Genomic DNA, 19,286 nt, shown 5'->3' with positions numbered 1-19,286 from the left:
TCACTCTGCTCTCCCCTCCTGCACTCACTCTGCACTTTCCTCCTGCACTCACTCTGCACTATCCTCCTGCACTCACTCTGCTCTCCCCTCCTGCACTCACTCTGCTCTCCCCTCCTGCACTCAATCTGCTCTCCCCTCCTGCACTCACTCTGCTCTCCCCTCCTGCACTCACTCTGCTCTCCCCTCCTGCACTTACTCTGCTCTGTCCTCCTGCACTCACTCTGCTCTGTCCTCCTGCACTCACTCTGCACTGTCCTCCCTGCCACTCACTCTGCACTGTCCTCCTGCACTCACTCTGCACTGTCCTCCTGCACTCACTCTGCACTGTCCTCCTGCACTCACTCTGCACTGTCCTCCTGCACTCACTCTGCACTGTCCTCCTGCACTCACACTGCTCCCCCCTCCTGCACTCACTCTGCACTGTCCTCCTGCACTCACTCTGCACTGTCCTCCTGCACTCACTCTGCACTATCCTCCTGCACTCACTCTGCACTATCCTCCTGCACTCACTCTGCACTATCCTCCTGCACTCACTCTGCACTATCCTCCTGCACTCACTCTGCACTGTCCTCCTGCACTCACTCTGCACTATCCTCCTGCACGCACACTGCTCCCCCCTCCTGCACGCACACTGCTCCCCCCTCCTGCACTCACACTGCACTATCCGCCTGCACTCACTCTGCTCTGTCCTCCTGCACTCACTCTGCTCTGTCCTCCTGCACTCACTCTGCACTGTTCTCCTGCACTCACTCTGCACTGTCCTCCTGCACTCACTCTGCACTGTCCTCCTGCACTCACTCTGCACTGTCCTTCTGCACTCACTCTGCACTGTCCTCCTGCACTCACTCTGCACTATCCTCCTGCACTCACTCTGCACTATCCTCCTGCACTCACTCTGCACTATCCTCCTGCACTCACTCTGCACTATCCTCCTGCACTCACTCTGCACTATCCTCCTGCACTCACTCTGCACTTTTCTCCTGGACTCACTCTGCACTGTCCTCCTGCACTCACTCTGCTCTGTCCTTCTGCACTCACTCTGCACTATCCTCCTGCACTCACTCTGCACTGTCCTCCTGCACTCACTCTGCACTGACCTCCTGCACTCACTCTGCACTGTCCTCCTGCACTCACTCTGCACTGTCCTCCTGCACTCACTCTGCACTGTCCTCCTGCACTCACTCTGCACTGTCCTCCTGCACTCACTCTGCACTGTCCTCCTGCACTCACTCTGCACTATCCTCCTGCACGCACACTGCTCCCCCCTCCTGCACTCACACTGCACTATCCTCCTGCACTCACACTGCTCTGTCCTCCTGCACTCACTCTGCTCTGTCCTCCTGCACTCACTCTGCACTATCCTCCTGCACTCACTCTGCACTATCCTCCTGCACTCACTCTGCTCTCCCCTCCTGCACTCACTCTGCTCTCCCCTCCTGCACTCACTCTGCTCTCCCCTCCTGCACTCACTCTGCTCTCCCCTCCTGCACTCACTCTGCACTTTCCTCCTGCACTCACTCTGCACTTTCCTCCTGCACTCCCACTGCTCCCCCCTCCTGCACTCACTCTGCACTATCCTCCTGCACTCACACTGCACTCCTGCACTCATTCTGCACTGTCCTCCTGCACGCACACTGCTCCCCCCTCCTGCACTCACTCTGCTCTCCCCTCCTGCACTCACTCTGCTCTGCCCTCCTGCACTCACACTGCACTGTCCTCCTGCACTCACACTGCACTGTCCTCCTGCACTCACACTGCTCCCCCCCTCCTGCACTCACTCTGCACTATCCTCCTGCACTCACACTGCACTCCTGCACTCACTCTTCACTGTCCTCCTGCACGCACACTGCTCCCCCCTCCTGCACTCACTCTGCTCTGTCCTCCTGCACTCACTCTGCACTATCCTCCTGCACTCACTCTGCACTATCCTCCTGCACTCACTCTGCACTGTCCTCCTGCACTCACTCTGCACTGTCCTCCTGCACTCACTCTGCACTGTCCTCCTGCACTCACTCTGCTCCCCCCTCCTGCACTCACTCTGCTCCCCCCTCCTGCACTCACTCTGCACTATCCTCCTGCACTCACTCTGCACTGTCCTCCTGCACTCACTCTGCTCTCCCCTCCTGCACTCACTCTGCACTATCCTCCTGCACTCACACTGCACTCCTGCACTCACTCTGCACTGTCCTCCTGCACGCACACTGCTCCCCCCTCCTGCACTCACTCTGCTCTCTCCTCCTGCACTCACTCTGCACTATCCTCCTGCACTCACTCTGCACTATCCTCCTGCACTCACTCTGCACTATCCTCCTGCACTCACTCTGCTGCCCCCTCCTGCACTCACTCTGCTGCCCCCCTCCTGCACTCACTCTGCTCTCCCCTCCTGCACTCAATCTGCACTGTCCTCCTGCACTCACTGCACTTTCCTCCTGCACTCACTCTGCACTATCCTCCTGCACTCACTCTGCTGCCCCCTCCTGCACTCACTCTGCTGCCCCCTCCTGCACTCACTCTGCACTATCCTCCTGCACTCACTCTGCTCCCCCCTCCTGCACTCACTCTGCACTGTCCTCCTGCACTCACACTGCACTCCTGCACTCACTCTGCACTATCCTCCTGCACTCACTCTGCACTTTCCTCCTGCACTCACTCTGCACTTTCCTCCTGCACTCACTCTGCACTTTCCTCCTGCACTCACTCTGCACTATCCTCCTGCACTCACTCTGCACTATCCTCCTGCACTCACTCTGCACTATCCTCCTGCACGCACACTGCTCCCCCCTCCTGCACTCACTCTGCTCTGTCTTCCTGCACTCACTCTGCACTGTCCTCCTGCACTCACTCTGCACTGTCCTCCTGCACTCACTCTGCACTGTCCTCCTGCACTCACTCTGCACTGTCCTCCTGCACTCACTCTGCTCTGTCCTGCTGCACTCACTCTGCTCTCCCCTCCTGCACTCACTCTGCACTATCCTCCTGCACTCACTCTGCACTATCCTCCTGCACTCACTCTGCACTATCCTCCTGCACTCACTCTGCACTATCCTCCTGCACTCACTCTGCACTATCCTCCTGCACTCACTCTGCACTATCCTCCTGCACTCACTCTGCACTATCCTCCTGCACTCACTCTGCACTGTCCCTCCTGCACTCACTCTGCACTGTCCTCCTGCACTCACTCTGCACTGTCCTCCTGCACTCACTCTGCACTATCCTCCTGCACTCACTGTGCACTGTCCTCCTGCACTCACACTGCGCTGTCCTCCTGCACTCACACTGCGCTGTCCTCCTGCACTCACACTGCGCTGTCCTCCTGCACGTACACTGCTCCCCCCTCCTGCACTCACTCTGCACTGTCCTCCTGCACTCACTCTGCACTATCCTCCTGCACTCACTCTGCACTATCCTCCTGCACTCACTCTGCACTATCCTCCTGCACTCACTGTGCACTGTCCCCCTGCACTCACACTGCGCTGTCCTCCTGCACTCACACTGCGCTGTCCTCCTGCACTCACACTGCGCTGTCCTCCTGCACGTACACTGCTCCCCCCTCCTGCACTCACTCTGCACTATCCTCCTGCACTCACTCTGCTCTGTCCTCCTGCACTCACTCTGCTCTCCCCTCCTGCACTCACTCTGCACTGTCCTCCTGCACTCACTCTGCTCTGTCCTCCTGCACGCACACTGCTCCCCCCTCCTGCACTCACTCTGCACTATCCTCCTGCACTCACTCTGCACTGTCCTCCTGCACTCACTCTGCACTATCCTCCTGCACTGACTCTGCTCTCCCCTCCAGCACTCACTCTGCTCTCCCCTCCTGCACTCACTCTGCCCTCCCCTCCTGCACTCACTCTGCACTGTCCTCCTGCACTCACTCTGCACTGTCCTCCTGCACTCACTCTGCACTGTCCTCCTGCACTCACTCTGCTCTGTCCTCCTGCACGCACACTGCTCCCCCCCTCCTGCACTCACTCTGCACTATCCTCCTGCACTCACTCTGCACTGTCCTCCTGCACTCACTCTGCACTGTCCTCCTGCACTCACTCTGCACTGTCCTCCTGCACTCACTCTGCACTGTCCTCCTGCACTCACTCTGCACTGTCCTCCTGCACTCACTCTGCTCTCCCCTCCTGCACTCACTCTGCTCTCCCCTCCTGCACTCACTCTGCACTGTCCTCCTGCACTCACTCTGCACTGTCCTCCTGCACTCACTCTGCACTGTCCTCTCCGCACTCACTCTGCACTGTCCTCCTGCACTCACTCTGCACTGTCCTCCTGCACTCACTCTGCACTGTCCTCCTGCACTGACTCTGCTCTCCCCTCCTGCACTCACTCTGCTCTCCCCTCCTGCACTCACTCTGCTCTCCCCTCCTGCACTCACTCTGCTCTCCCCTCCTGCACTCACTCTGCACTGTCCTCCTGCACTCACTCTGCTCTCCCCTCCTGCACTCACTCTGCTCTCCCCTCCTGCACTCACTCTGCACTGTCCCCCTGCACTGACTCTGCTCTCCCCTCCTGCACTCACTCTGCTCTCCCCTCCTGCACTCACTCTGCTCTCCCCCTCCTGCACTCACTCTGCTCTCCCCTCCTGCACTCACTCTGCCCTCCCCTCCTGCACTCACTCTGCACTGTCCTCCTGCACTGACTCTGCTCTCCCCTCCTGCACTCACTCTGCCCTCCCCTCCTGCACTCACTCTGCACTGTCCTCCTGCACTGACTCTGCTCTCCCCTCCTGCACTCACTCTGCCTTCCCCTCCTGCACTCACTCTGTACTGTCCTCCTGCACTCACTCTGCTCTCCCCTCCTGCACTCACTCTGCACTCCCCTCCTGCACTCACTCTGCACTCCCCTCCTGCACTCACTCTGCACTCCCCTCCTGCACTCACTCTGCACTGTCCTCCTGCACTCACACTGCACTATCCTCCTGCACTCACTCTGCCCTCCCCTCCTGCACTCACACTGCCCTCCCCTCCTGCACTCACACTGCACTGTCCTCCTGCACTCACACTGCACTGTCCTCCTGCACTCACACTGCACTGTCCTCCCTGCACTCACTCTGCTCTCCCCTCCTGCACTCACTCTGCTCTGTCCTCCTCCACTCACTCTGCTCTCCCCTCCTGCACTCACTCTGCTCTCCCCTCCTGCACTCACTCTGCTCTGTCCTCCTGCACTCACTCTGCTCTCCCCTCCTGCACTCACTCTGCACTATCCTCCTGCACTCACTCTGCACTATCCTCCTGCACTCACTCTGCACTATCCTCCAGCACTCACTCTGCACTATCCTCCTGCACTCACTCTGCACTATCCTCCTGCACTCACTCTGCACTATCCTCCTGCACTCACTCTGCACTATCCTCCTGCACTCACTCTGCACTATCCTCCTGCACTCACTCTGCACTGTCCTCCTGCACTCACTCTGCACTATCCTCCTGCACTCACTCTGCACTATCCTCCTGCACTCACTCTGCACTATCCTCCTGCACTCACTCTGCACTATCCTCCTGCACTCACTCTGCACTATCCTCCTGCACTCACTCTGCACTGTCCTCCCGCACTCACACTGCGCTGTCCTCCTGCACTCACACTGCGCTGTCCTCCTGCACTCACTCTGCTCTCCCCTCCTGCACTCACTCTGCACTGTCCTCCTGCACTCACTCTGCTCTGTCCTCCTGCACGCACACTGCTCCCCCCTCCTGCACTCACTCTGCACTATCCTCCTGCACTCACTCTGCACTGTCCTCCTGCACTCACTCTGCACTGTCCTCCTGCACTCACTCTGCACTATCCTCCTGCACTGACTCTGCTCTCCCCTCCTGCACTCACTCTGCTCTCCCCTCCTGCACTCACTCTGCCCTCCCCTCCTGCACTCACTCTGCACTGTCCTCCTGCACTTACTCTGCACTATCCTCCTGCACTCACTCTGCACTATCCTCCTGCACTCACTCTGCACTATCCTCCTGCACTCACTCTGCTCTGTCCTCCTGCACGCACACTGCTCCCCCCCTCCTGCACTCACTCTGCTCTGTCCTCCTGCACTCACTCTGCACTATCCTCCTGCACTCACTCTGCACTATCCTCCTGCACTCACTCTGCTCTCCCCTTTTGCACTCACTCTGCTCTCCCCTCCTGCACTCACTCTGCTCTGTCCTCCTGCACTCACTCTGCTCTGTCCTCCTGCACTCACTCTGCTCTGTCCTCCTGCACTCACTCTGCTCTGTCCTCCTGCACTCACTCTGCTCTGTCCTCCTGCACTCACTCTGCTCTGTCCTCCTGCACTCACTCTGCACTGTCCTCCTGCACTCACTCTGCACTGTCCTCCTGCACTCACTATGCACTGTCCTCCTGCACTCACTCTGCACTGTCCTCCTGCACTGACTCTGCTCTCCCCTCCTGCACTCACTCTGCTCTCCCCTCCTGCACTCACTCTGCACTGTCCTCCTGCACTCACTCTGCTCTCCCCTCCTGCACTCACTCTGCTCTCCCCTCCTGCACTCACTCTGCTCTCCCCTCCTGCACTCACTCTGCACTGTCCTCCTGCACTGACTCTGCTCTCCCCTCCTGCACTCACTCTGCTCTCCCCTCCTGCACTCACTCTGCCCTCCCCTCCTGCACTCACTCTGCACTGTCCTCCTGCACTGACTCTGCTCTCCCCTCCTGCACCCACTCTGCCCTCCCCTCCTGCACTCACTCTGCACTGTCCTCCTGCACTGACTCTGCTCTCCTCTCCTGCACTCACTCTGCCCTCCCCTCCTGCACTCACTCTGCACTGTCCTCCTACACTCACTCTGCTCTCCCCTCCTGCACTCACTCTGCTCTCCCCTCCTGCACTCACTCTGCACTCCCCTCCTGCACTCACTCTGCACTCCCCTCCTGCACTCACTCTGCACTCCCCCTCCTGCACTCACTCTGCACTCCCCTCCTGCACTCACTCTGCACTCCCCTCCTGCACTCACACTGCACTGTCCTCCTGCACTCACTCTGCACTGTCCTCCTGCACTCACTCTGCTCTCCCCTCCTGCACTCACTCTGCTCTGTCCTCCTGCACTCACTCTGCTCTCCCCTCCTGCACTCACTCTGCTCTCCCCTCCTGCACTCACTCTGCCCTCCCCTCCTGCACTCACTCTGCTCTCCCCTCCTGCACTCACTCTGCTCTCCCCTCCTGCACTCACTCTGCCTCCCCTCCTGCACTCACTCTGCTCTCCCCTCCTGCACTCACTCTGCTCTCCCCTCCTGCACTCACTTTGCCCTCCCCTCCTGCACTCACTCTGCTCTGTCCTCCTGCACTCACTCTGCTCTCCCCTCCTGCACTCACTCTGCCCTCCCCTCCTGCACTCACTCTGTTCTCCTCTCCTGCACTCACTCTGCTCTGTCCTCCTGCACTCACTCTGCTCTCCCCTCCTGCACTCACTCTGCCCTCCCCTCCTGCACTCACTCTGCTCTCCCCCTCCTGCACTCACTCTGCACCGTCCTCCTGCACTCACTCTGCACCGTCCTCCTGCACTCACTCTGCACCGTCCTCCTGCACTCACTCTGCACCGTCCTCCTGCACTCACTCTGCACTGTCCTCTTGCACTCACTCTGCACTGTCCTCCTGCACTCACTCTGCTCTCCCCTCCTGCACTCACTCTGCTCTCCCCTCCTGCACTCACTCTGCTCTCCCCTCCTGCACTCACTCTGCCCTCCCCTCCTGCACTCACTCTGCTCTCCCCTCCTGCACTCACTCTGCTCTGTCCTCCTGCACTGACTCTGCCCTCCTGCACTCACTCTGCTCTCCCCTCCTGCACTCACTCTGCTCTCCCCTCCTGCACTCACTCTGCACTATCCTCCTGCACTCACTCTGCCTCCCCTCCTGCACTCACTCTGCCCTCCCCTCCTGCACTCACTCTGCTCTCCCCTCCTGCACTCACTCTGCACTATCCTCCTGCACTCACTCTGCTCTCCCCTCCTGCACTCACTCTGCCCTCCCCTCCTGCACTCACTCTGCCCTCCCCTCCTGCACTCACACTGCACTGTCCTCCTGCACTCACTCTGCACTGTCCTCCTGCACTCACTCTGCACTGTCCTCCTGCACTCACTCTGCTCTCCCCTCCTGCACTCACTCTGCACTGTCCCTCCTGCACTCACTCTGCTCTCCCCTCCTGCACTCACTCTGCTCTCCCCTCCTGCACTCACTCTGCACTCCCCTCCTGCACTCACTCTGCACTCCCCTCCTGCACTCACTCTGCACTCCCCTCCTGCACTCACACTGCACTGTCCTCCTGCACTCACTCTGCACTGTCCTCCTGCACTCACTCTGCTCTCCCCTCCTGCACTCACTCTGCTCTGTCCTCCTGCACTCACTCTGCTCTCCCCTCCTGCACTCACTCTGCTCTCCCCTCCTGCACTCACTCTGCCCTCCCCTCCTGCACTCACTCTGCTCTCCCCTCCTGCACTCACTCTGCTCTCCCCTCCTGCACTCACTCTGCCCTCCCCTCCTGCACTCACTCTGCTCTCCCCTCCTGCACTCACTCTGCTCTCCCCCTCCTGCACTCACTTTGCCCTCCCCTCCTGCACTCACTCTGCTCTGTCCTCCTGCACTCACTCTGCTCTCCCCCTCCTGCACTCACTCTGCCCTCCCTCCTGCACTCACTCTGTTCTCCTCTCCTGCACTCACTCTGCTCTGTCCTCCTGCACTCACTCTGCTCTCCCCTCCTGCACTCACTCTGCCCTCCCCTCCTGCACTCACTCTGCTCTCCCTCCTGCACTCACTCTGCACCGTCCTCCTGCACTCACTCTGCACCGTCCTCCTGCACTCACTCTGCACCGTCCTCCTGCACTCACTCTGCACCGTCCTCCTGCACTCACTCTGCACTGTCCTCTTGCACTCACTCTGCACTGTCCTCCTGCACTCACTCTGCTCTCCCCTCCTGCACTCACTCTGCTCTCCCCTCCTGCACTCACTCTGCTCTCCCCTCCTGCACTCACTCTGCCCTCCCCTCCTGCACTCACTCTGCTCTCCCCTCCTGCACTCACTCTGCTCTGTCCTCCTGCACTGACTCTGCCCTCCTGCACTCACTCTGCTCTCCCCTCCTGCACTCACTCTGCTCTCCCCTCCTGCACTCACTCTGCACTATCCTCCTGCACTCACTCTGCCCTCCCCTCCTGCACTCACTCTGCCCTCCCCTCCTGCACTCACTCTGCTCTCCCCTCCTGCACTCACTCTGCACTATCCTCCTGCACTCACTCTGCTCTCCCCTCCTGCACTCACTCTGCCCTCCCCTCCTGCACTCACTCTGCCCTCCCCTCCTGCACTCACACTGCACTGTCCTCCTGCACTCACTCTGCACTGTCCTCCTGCACTCACTCTGCACTGTCCTCCTGCACTCACTCTGCTCTCCCCTCCTGCACTCACTCTGCACTGTCCTCCTGCACTCACTCTGCTCTCCCCTCCTGCACTCACTCTGCTCTCCCCTCCTGCACTCACTCTGCTCTCCCCTCCTGCACTCACTCTGCTCTTTCGTCCTGCACTCACTCTGCTCTCCCCTCCTGCACTCACTCTGCTCTCCCTCCTGCACTCACTCTGCTCTCCCCTCCTGCACTCACTCTGCTCTCCCCTCCTGCACTCACTCTGCACTATCCTCCTGCACTCACTCTGCTCTCCCCTCCTGCACTCACTCTGCACTGTCCTCCTGCACTGACTCTGCTCTCCCCCTCCTGCACTCACTCTGCTCTCCCCTCCTGCACTCACTCTGCACTGTCCTTCTGCACTGACTCTGCTCTCCCCTCCTGCACTCACTCTACCCTCCCCTCCTGCACTCACTCTGCACTGTCCTCCTGCACTGACTCTGCTCTCCCCTCCTGCACTCACTCTACCCTCCCCTCCTGCACTCACTCTGCACTGTCCTCCTGCACTGACTCTGCTCTCCCCTCCTGCACTCACTCTACCCTCCCCTCCTGCACTCACTCTGCACTGTCCTCCTGCACTCACTCTGCTCTCCCCTCCTGCACTCACTCTGCACTCCCCTCCTGCACTCACTCTGCACTCACTCTGCACTGTCCTCCTGCACTCACACTGCACTATCCTCCTGCACTCACTCTGCCCTCCCCTCCTGCACTCACACTGCACTGTCCTCCTGCACTCACTCTGCACTGTCCTCCTGCACTCACTCTGCTCTCCCCTCCTGCACTCACTCTGCTCTCCCCTCCTGCACTCACTCTGCTCTGTCCTCCTGCACTCACTCTGCTCTCCCCCTCCTGCACTCACTCTGCCCTCCCCTCCTGCACTCACTCTGCTCTCCCCTCCTGCACTCACTCTGCTCTCCCCTCCTGCACTCACTTTGCCCTCCCCTCCTGCACTCACTCTGCTCTGTCCTCCTGCACTCACTCTGCTCTCCCCTCCTGCACTCACTCTGCCCTCCCCTCCTGCACTCACTCTGTTCTCCTCTCCTGCACTCACTCTGCTCTGTCCTCCTGCACTCACTCTGCTCTCCCCTCCTGCACTCACTCTGCCCTCCCCTCCTGCACTCACTCTGCTCTCCCCTCCTGCACTCACTCTGCACCGTCCTCCTGCACTCACTCTGCACCGTCCTCCTGCACTCACTCTGCACCGTCCTCCTGCACTCACTCTGCACCGTCCTCCTGCACTCACTCTGCACTGTCCTCTTGCACTCACTCTGCACTGTCCTCCTGCACTCACTCTGCTCTCCCCTCCTGCACTCACTCTGCTCTCCCCTCCTGCACTCACTCTGCTCTCCCCTCCTGCACTCACTCTGCCCTCCCCTCCTGCACTCACTCTGCTCTCCCCTCCTGCACTCACTCTGCTCTGTCCTCCTGCACTGACTCTGCCCTCCTGCACTCACTCTGCTCTCCCCTCCTGCACTCACTCTGCTCTCCCCTCCTGCACTCACTCTGCACTATCCTCCTGCACTCACTCTGCCCTCCCCTCCTGCACTCACTCTGCCCTCCCCTCCTGCACTCACTCTGCTCTCCCCTCCTGCACTCACTCTGCACTATCCTCCTGCACTCACTCTGCTCTCCCCCTCCTGCACTCACTCTGCCCTCCCCTCCTGCACTCACTCTGCCCCTCCCCTCCTGCACTCACACTGCACTGTCCTCCTGCACTCACTCTGCACTGTCCTCCTGCACTCACTCTGCACTGTCCTCCTGCACTCACTCTGCTCTCCCCTCCTGCACTCACTCTGCACTGTCCTCCTGCACTCACTCTGCTCTCCCCTCCTGCACTCACTCTGCTCTCCCCTCCTGCACTCACTCTGCTCTCCCCTCCTGCACTCACTCTGCTCTTTCGTCCTGCACTCACTCTGCTCTCCCCTCCTGCACTCACTCTGCTCTCCCCTCCTGCACTCACTCTGCTCTCCCCTCCTGCACTCACTCTGCTCTCCCCTCCTGCACTCACTCTGCACTATCCTCCTGCACTCACTCTGCTCTCCCCTCCTGCACTCACTCTGCACTGTCCTCCTGCACTGACTCTGCTCTCCCCTCCTGCACTCACTCTGCTCTCCCCTCCTGCACTCACTCTGCACTGTCCTTCTGCACTGACTCTGCTCTCCCCTCCTGCACTCACTCTACCCTCCCCTCCTGCACTCACTCTGCACTGTCCTCCTGCACTGACTCTGCTCTCCCCTCCTGCACTCACTCTACCCTCCCCTCCTGCACTCACTCTGCACTGTCCTCCTGCACTGACTCTGCTCTCCCCTCCTGCACTCACTCTACCCTCCCCTCCTGCACTCACTCTGCACTGTCCTCCTGCACTCACTCTGCTCTCCCCTCCTGCACTCACTCTGCACTCCCCTCCTGCACTCACTCTGCACTCACTCTGCACTGTCCTCCTGCACTCACACTGCACTATCCTCCTGCACTCACTCTGCCCTCCCCTCCTGCACTCACACTGCACTGTCCTCCTGCACTCACTCTGCACTGTCCTCCTGCACTCACTCTGCTCTCCCCTCCTGCACTCACTCTGCTCTCCCCTCCTGCACTCACTCTGCTCTGTCCTCCTGCACTCACTCTGCTCTCCCCTCCTGCACTCACTCTGCTCTCCCCTCCTGCACTCACTCTGCCCTCCCCTCCTGCACTCACTCTGCCCTCCCCTCCTGCACTCACTCTGCTCTCCCCTCCTGCACTCACTCTGCCCTCCCCTCCTGCACTCACTCTGCCCTCCCCTCCTGCACTCACTCTGCTCTCCCCTCCTGCACTCACTCTGCCCTCCCTTCCTGCACTCACTCTGCTCTCCCCTCCTGCACTCACTCTGCCCTCCCCTCCTGCACTCACTCTGCTCTGTCCTCCTGCACTCACTCTGCACCGTCCTCCTGCACTGACTCTGCACTGTCCTCCTGCACTCACTCTGCACTGTCCTCCTGCACTCACTCTGCACTGTCCTCCTGCACTCACTCTGCTCTGTCCTCCTGCACTCACTCTGCACTGTCCTTCTGCACTCACTCTGCTCTCCCCTCCTGCACTCACTCTGCCCTCCCCTCCTGCACTCACTCTGCCCTCCCCTCCTGCACTCACTCTGCTCTCCCCTCCTGCACTCACTCTGCTCTCCCCTCCTGCACTCACTCTGCACCGTCCTCCTGCACTGACTCTGCCCTCCCCTCCTGCACTCACTCTGCTCTCCCCTCCTGCACTCACTCTGCACTGTCCTCCTGCACTGACTCTGCTCTCCCCTCCTGCACTCACTCTGCACTATCCTCCTGCAATCACTCTTCCCTCCCCTCCTGCACTCACTCTGCTCTGTCCTCCTGCACTCACTCTGCTCTCCCCTCCTGCACTCACTCTGCCCTCCCCTCCTACACTCACTCTGCTCTCCCCTCCTGCACTCACTCTGCACCGTCCTCCTGCACTCACTCTGCACTGTCCTCCTGCACTCACTCTGCACTGTCCTCCTGCACTCACTCTGCACTATCCTCCTGCACTCACTCTGCTCTGTCCTCCTGCACTCACTCTGCACTATCCTCCTGCACTCACTCTGCTCTGTCCTCCTGCACTCACTCTGCTCTGTCCTCCTACACTCACTCTGCTCTCCCCTCCTGCACTCACTCTGCACCGTCCTCCTGCACTCACTCTGCACTGTCCTCCTGCACTCACTCTGCTCTGTCCTCCTGCACTCACTCTGCACTGTCCTCCTGCACTCACTCTGCTCTCCCCTCCTGCACTCACTCTGCCCTCCCCTCCTGCACTCACTCTGCTCTCCCCTCCTGCACTCACTCTGCTCTCCCCTCCTGCACTCACTCTGCACCGTCCTCCTGCACTGACTCTGCCCTCCCCTCCTGCACTGACTCTGCTCTCCCCTCCTGCACTCACTCTGCACTATCCTCCTGCACTCACTCTGCTCTCCCCTCCTGCACTCACTCTGCTCTCCCCTCCTGCACTCACTCTGCTCTCCCCTCCTGCACTCACTCTGCACTATCCTCCTGCACTCACTCTGCCCTTCCCTCCTGCACTCACTCTGCACTATCCTCCTGCACTCACTCTGCACTGTCCTCCTGCACTCACTCTGCACTGTCCTCCTGCACTCACTCTGCACTGTCCTCCTGCACTCACACTGCACTGTCCTCCTGCACTCACACTGCACTGTCCTCCTGCACTCACTCTGCTCTCCCCTCCTGCACTCACTCTGCTCTCCCCTCCTGCACTCACTCTGCTCTCCCCTCCTGCACTCACTCTGCACTATCCTCCTGCACTCACACTGCACTGTCCTCCTGCACTCACTCTGCTCTCCCCTCCTGCACTCACTCTGCACTGTCCTCCTGCACTCACACTGCCCTCCCCTCCTGCACTCACTCTGCTCTCCCCTCCTGCACTCACTCTGCTCTCCCCTCCTGCACTCACTCTGCACTGTCCTCCTGCACTCACACTGCCCTCCCCTCCTGCACTCACTCTGCTCTCCCCTCCTGCACTCACTCTGCTCTCCCCTCCTGCACTCACTCTGCACTATCCTCCTGCACTCACTCTGCCCTTCCCTCCTGCACTCACTCTGCACTATCCTCCTGCACTCACTCTGCTCTGTCCTCCTGCACTCACACTGCACTGTCCTCCTGCACTCACTCTGCACTGACCTCCTGCACTCACTCTGCTCCCCCCTCCTGCACTCACTCTGCACTGTCCTCCTGCACTCACTCTGCACTGTCCTCCTGCACTCACACTGCACTGTCCTCCTGCACTCACTCTGCTCTCCCCTCCTGCACTCACTCTGCTCTCCCCTCCTGCACTCACTCTGCTCTCCCCTCCTGCACTCACTCTGCTCTCCCCTCCTGCACTCACTCTGCACTGTCCTCCTGCACTCACTCTGCACTATCCTCCTGCACTCACTCTGCTCTGTCCTCCTGCACTCACTCTGCTCTCCCCCTCCTGCACTCACTCTGCTCTCCCCTCCTGCACTCACTCTGCACTGTCCTCCTGCACTCACTCTGCACTATCCTCCTGCACTCACTCTGCACTGTCCTCCTGCACTCACTCTGCTCTCCACTCCTGCACTCACACTGCCCTCCCCTCCTGCACTCACTCTGCTCTCCCCTCCTGCACTCACTCTGCACTGTCCTCCTGCACTCACACTGCCCTCCACTCCTGCACTCACTCTGCTCTCCCCTCCTGCACTCACTCTGCTCTCCCCTCCTGCACTCACTCTGCACTCCCCTCCTGCACGCACTCTGCTCTGTCCTCCTGCACTCACTCTGCACTATCCCTGCTGCTGCTCTTACCTCAGTTGCAGCCGCTGTGGAGAGCCGGTCATATGTGAGGATCCTGGGCAGAAGAGGCAGGCAAAGGGGGCGTGGCCAGCATAGAGCGAGCAGCAGCAGGAGGGGACAAGGAAGACATCCCGAGGAGTGTATGTGCCCAGCATTCAGAGGGGGCGTGGCCAGCATAGAGCGAGCAGCAGGAGGGGACACAGAAGACATCCCGAGGAGTGTATGTGCCCAGCATTCAGAGGGGGCGTGGCTAGCATAGAGCGAGCAGCAGGAGGGGACACAGAAGACATCCCGAGGAGTGCATGTGTCCAGCATTCAGAGGGGGGCGTGGCTAGCATAGAGCGAGCAGCAGGAGGGGACAAGGAAGACATCCCGAGGAGTGTATGTGTCCAGCATTCAGAGGGGGCGTGGCCAGCATAGAGCGAGCAGCAGGAGGGGACACGGAAGACATCCCGAGGAGTGTATGTGCCCAGCATTCAGAGGGGGCGTGGCCAGCATAGAGCGAGCAGCAGGAGGGGACAAGGAAGACATCCCGAGGAGTGTATGTGCCCAGCATTCAGAGGGGGCGTGGCCAGCATAGAGCGAGCAGCAGGAGGAGGGGACAAGGAAGGCATCCCGAGGAGTGTATGTGCCCAGCATTCAGAGGGGGCGTGGCCAGCATAGAGCGAGCAGCAGGAGGAGGGGACAAGGAAGGCATCCCGAGGAGTGTATGTGCCCAGCATTCAGAGGGGGCGTGGCCAGCATAGAGCGAGCAGCAGGAGGGGACACGGAAGACATCCCGAGGAGTGCATGTGTCCAGCATTCAAAGGGGGCGTGGCCAGCATAGAGCGAGCAGCAGGAGGGGACAAGGAAAGCATCCCGAGGAGTGTATGTGCCCAGCATTCAGAGGGGGCGTGGCCACCATAGAGCGAGCAGCAGCAGGAGGGGACAAGGAAGACATCCCGAGGAGTGTATGTGCCCAGCATTCAGAGGGGGCGTGGCCAGCATAGAGCGAGCAGCAGCAGGAGGGGACACGGAAGACATCCCGAGGAGTGCATGTGTCCAGCATTCAAAGGGGGCGTGGCCAGCATAGAGCGAGCAGCAGGAGGGGACAAGGAAGACATCCCGAGGAGTGTATGTGTCCAGCATTCAGAGGGGGCGTGGCCAGCATAGAGCGAGCAGCAGGAGGAGGGGACAAGGAAGACATCCCGAGGAGTGTATGTGCCCAGCATTCAGAGGGGGCGTGGCCAGCATAGAGCGAGCAGCAGGAGGAGACAAGGAAGACATCCCGAGGAGTGCATGTGTCCAGCATTCAGAGGGGGCGTGGCCAGCATAGAGCGAGCAGCAGCAGGAGGGGACAAGGAAGGCATCCCGAGGAGTGTATGTGTCCAGCATTCAGAGGGGGCGTGGCCAGCATAGAGCGAGCAGCAGGAGGAGGGGACAAGGAAGACATCCCGAGGAGTGTATGTGCCCAGCATTCAGAGGGGGCGTGGCCAGCATAGAGCGAGCAGCAGGAGGAGGGGACAAGGAAGGCATCCCGAGGAGTGTATGTGCCCAGCATTCAGAGGGGGCGTGGCCAGCATAGAGCGAGCAGCAGGAGCGGACAAGGAAGACATCCCGAGGAGTGTATGTGTCCAGCATTCAGAGGGGGCGTGGCCAGCATAGAGCGAGCAGCAGGAGGAGGGGACAAGGAAGGCATCCCGAGGAGTGTATGTGCCCAGCATTCAGAGGGGGCGTGGCCAGCATAGAGCGAGCAGCAGGAGGAGGGGACAAGGAAGACATCCCGAGGAGTGTATGTGCCCAGCATTCAGAGGGGGCGTGGCCAGCATAGAGCGAGCAGCAGGAGGGGACACGGAAGACATCCCGAGGAGTGTATGTGCCCAGCATTCAGAGGGGGCGTGGCCAGCATAGAGCGAGCAGCAGGAGGGGACACGGAAGACATCCCGAGGAGTGTATGTGCCCAGCATTCAGAGGGGGCGTGGCCAGCATAGAGCGAGCAGCAGGAGGGGACAAGGAAGACATCCCGAGGAGTGTATGTGTCCAGCATTCAGAGGGGGCGTGGCTAGCATAGAGCGAGCAGCAGGAGGGGACAAGGAAGACATCCCGAGGAGTGTATGTGTCCAGCATTCAGAGGGGGCGTGGCCAGCATAGAGCGAGCAGCAGGAGGGGACAAGGAAGGCATCCCGAGGAGTGTATGTGCCCAGCATTCAGAGGGGGCGTGGCCAGCATAGAGCGAGCAGCAGGAGGGGACAAGGAAGGCATCCCGAGGAGTGTGTGTGTCCAGCATTCAGAGGGGGCGTGGCCAGCATAGAGCGAGCAGCAGGAGGAGGGGACAAGGAAGGCATCCCGAGGAGTGTGTGTGTCCAGCATTCAGAGGGGGCGTGGCCAGCATAGAGCGAGCAGCAGGAGGAGGGGACAAGGAAGACATCCCGAGGAGTGTATGTGCCCAGCATTCAGAGGGGGCGTGGCCAGCATAGAGCGAGCAGCAGGAGGGGACAAGGAAGACATCCCGAGGAGTGTATGTGTCCAGCATTCAGAGGGGGCGTGGCCAGCATAGAGCGAGCAGCAGCAGGAGGGGACAAGGAAGACATCCCGAGGAGTGTATGTGCCCAGCATTCAGAGGGGGCGTGGCCAGCATAGAGCGAGCAGCAGGAGGAGGGGACAAGGAAGGCATCCCGAGGAGTGTATGTGCCCAGCATTCAGAGGGGGCGTGGCCAGCATAGAGCGAGCAGCAGGAGGGGACAAGGAAGACATCCCGAGGAGTGTATGTGTCCAGCATTCAGAGGGGGCGTGGCCAGCATAGAGCGAGCAGCAGGAGGGGACACGGAAGACATCCCGAGGAGTGCATGTGTCCAGCATTCAAAGGGGGCGTGGCCAGCATAGAGCGAGCAGCAGGAGGGGACAAGGAAGACATCCCGAGGAGTGTATGTGCCCAGCATTCAGAGGGGGCGTGGCCAGCATAGAGCGAGCAGCAGGAGGAGGGGACAAGGAAGGCATCCCGAGGAGTGTATGTGTCCAGCATTCAGAGGGGGCGTGGCCAGCATAGAGCGAGCAGCAGGAGGAGGGGACAAGGAAGACATCCCGAGGAGTGTATGTGCCCAGCATTCAGAGGGGGCGTGGCCAGCATAGAGCGAGCAGCAGGAGGAGGGGACAAGGAAGGCATCCCGAGGAGTGTATGTGCCCAGCATTCAGAGGGGGCGTGGCCAGCATAGAGCGAGCAGCAGGAGCGGACAAGGAAGACATCCCGAGGAGTGTATGTGTCCAGCATTCAGAGGGGGCGTGGCCAGCATAGAGCGAGCAGCAGGAGGAGGGGACAAGGAAGGCATCCCGAGGAGTGTATGTGCCCAGCATTCAGAGGGGGCGTGGCCAGCATAGAGCGAGCAGCAGGAGGAGGGGACAAGGAAGACATCCCGAGGAGTGTATGTGCCCAGCATTCAGAGGGGGCGTGGCCAGCATAGAGCGAGCAGCAGGAGGGGACACGGAAGACATCCCGAGGAGTGTATGTGCCCAGCATTCAGAGGGGGCGTGGCCAGCATAGAGCGAGCAGCAGGAGGGGACAAGGAAGACATCCCGAGGAGTGTATGTGTCCAGCATTCAGAGGGGGCGTGGCTAGCATAGAGCGAGCAGCAGGAGGGGACAAGGAAGACATCCCGAGGAGTGTATGTGTCCAGCATTCAGAGGGGGCGTGGCCAGCATAGAGCGAGCAGCAGGAGGGGACAAGGAAGGCATCCCGAGGAGTGTATGTGCCCAGCATTCAGAGGGGGCGTGGCCAGCATAGAGCGAGCAGCATGAGGGGACACGGAAGACATCCCGAGGAGTGTATGTGTCCAGCATTCAAAGGGGGCGTGGCCAGCATAGAGCGAGCAGCAGGAGGAGGGGACAAGGAAGGCATCCCGAGGAGTGTATGTGCCCAGCATTCAGAGGGGGCGTGGCCAGCATAGAGCGAGCAGCAGGAGGGGACAAGGAAGGCATCCCGAGGAGTGTATGTGCCCAGCATTCAGAGGGGGCGTGGCCAGCATAGAGCGAGCAGCAGGAGGGGACAAGGAAGACATCCCGAGGAGTGCATGTGTCCAGCATTCAGAGGGGGCGTGGCCAGCATAGAGCGAGCAGCAGGAGGGGACAAGGAAGGCATCCCGAGGAGTGTATGTGCCCAGCATTCAGAGGGGGCGTGGCCAGCATAGAGCGAGCAGCAGGAGGGGACACGGAAGACATCCCGAGGAGTGTATGTGTCCAGCATTCAAAGGGGGCGTGGCCAGCATAGAGCGAGCAGCAGGAGGAGGGGACAAGGAAGGCATCCCGAGGAGTGTATGTGCCCAGCATTCAGAGGGGGCGTGGCCAGCATAGAGCGAGCAGCAGGAGGGGACAAGGAAGACATCCCGAGGAGTGTATGTGTCCAGCATTCAGAGGGGGCGTGGCCAGCATAGAGCGAGCAGCAGGAGGGGACACGGAAGACATCCCGAGGAGTGTATGTGTCCAGCATTCAAAGGGGGCGTGGCCAGCATAGAGCGAGCAGCAGGAGGAGGGGACAAGGAAGGCATCCCGAGGAGTGTATGTGCCCAGCATTCAGAGGGGGCGTGGCCAGCATAGAGCGAGCAGCAGGAGGGGACAAGGAAGGCATCCCGA

This window comes from Anomaloglossus baeobatrachus, chromosome 6 (assembly GCF_048569485.1).
Source record: "Anomaloglossus baeobatrachus isolate aAnoBae1 chromosome 6, aAnoBae1.hap1, whole genome shotgun sequence".
Taxonomy (NCBI): Eukaryota; Metazoa; Chordata; class Amphibia; order Anura; family Aromobatidae; genus Anomaloglossus; species Anomaloglossus baeobatrachus.
Note: the sequence above shows the minus strand (reverse complement) of the source record.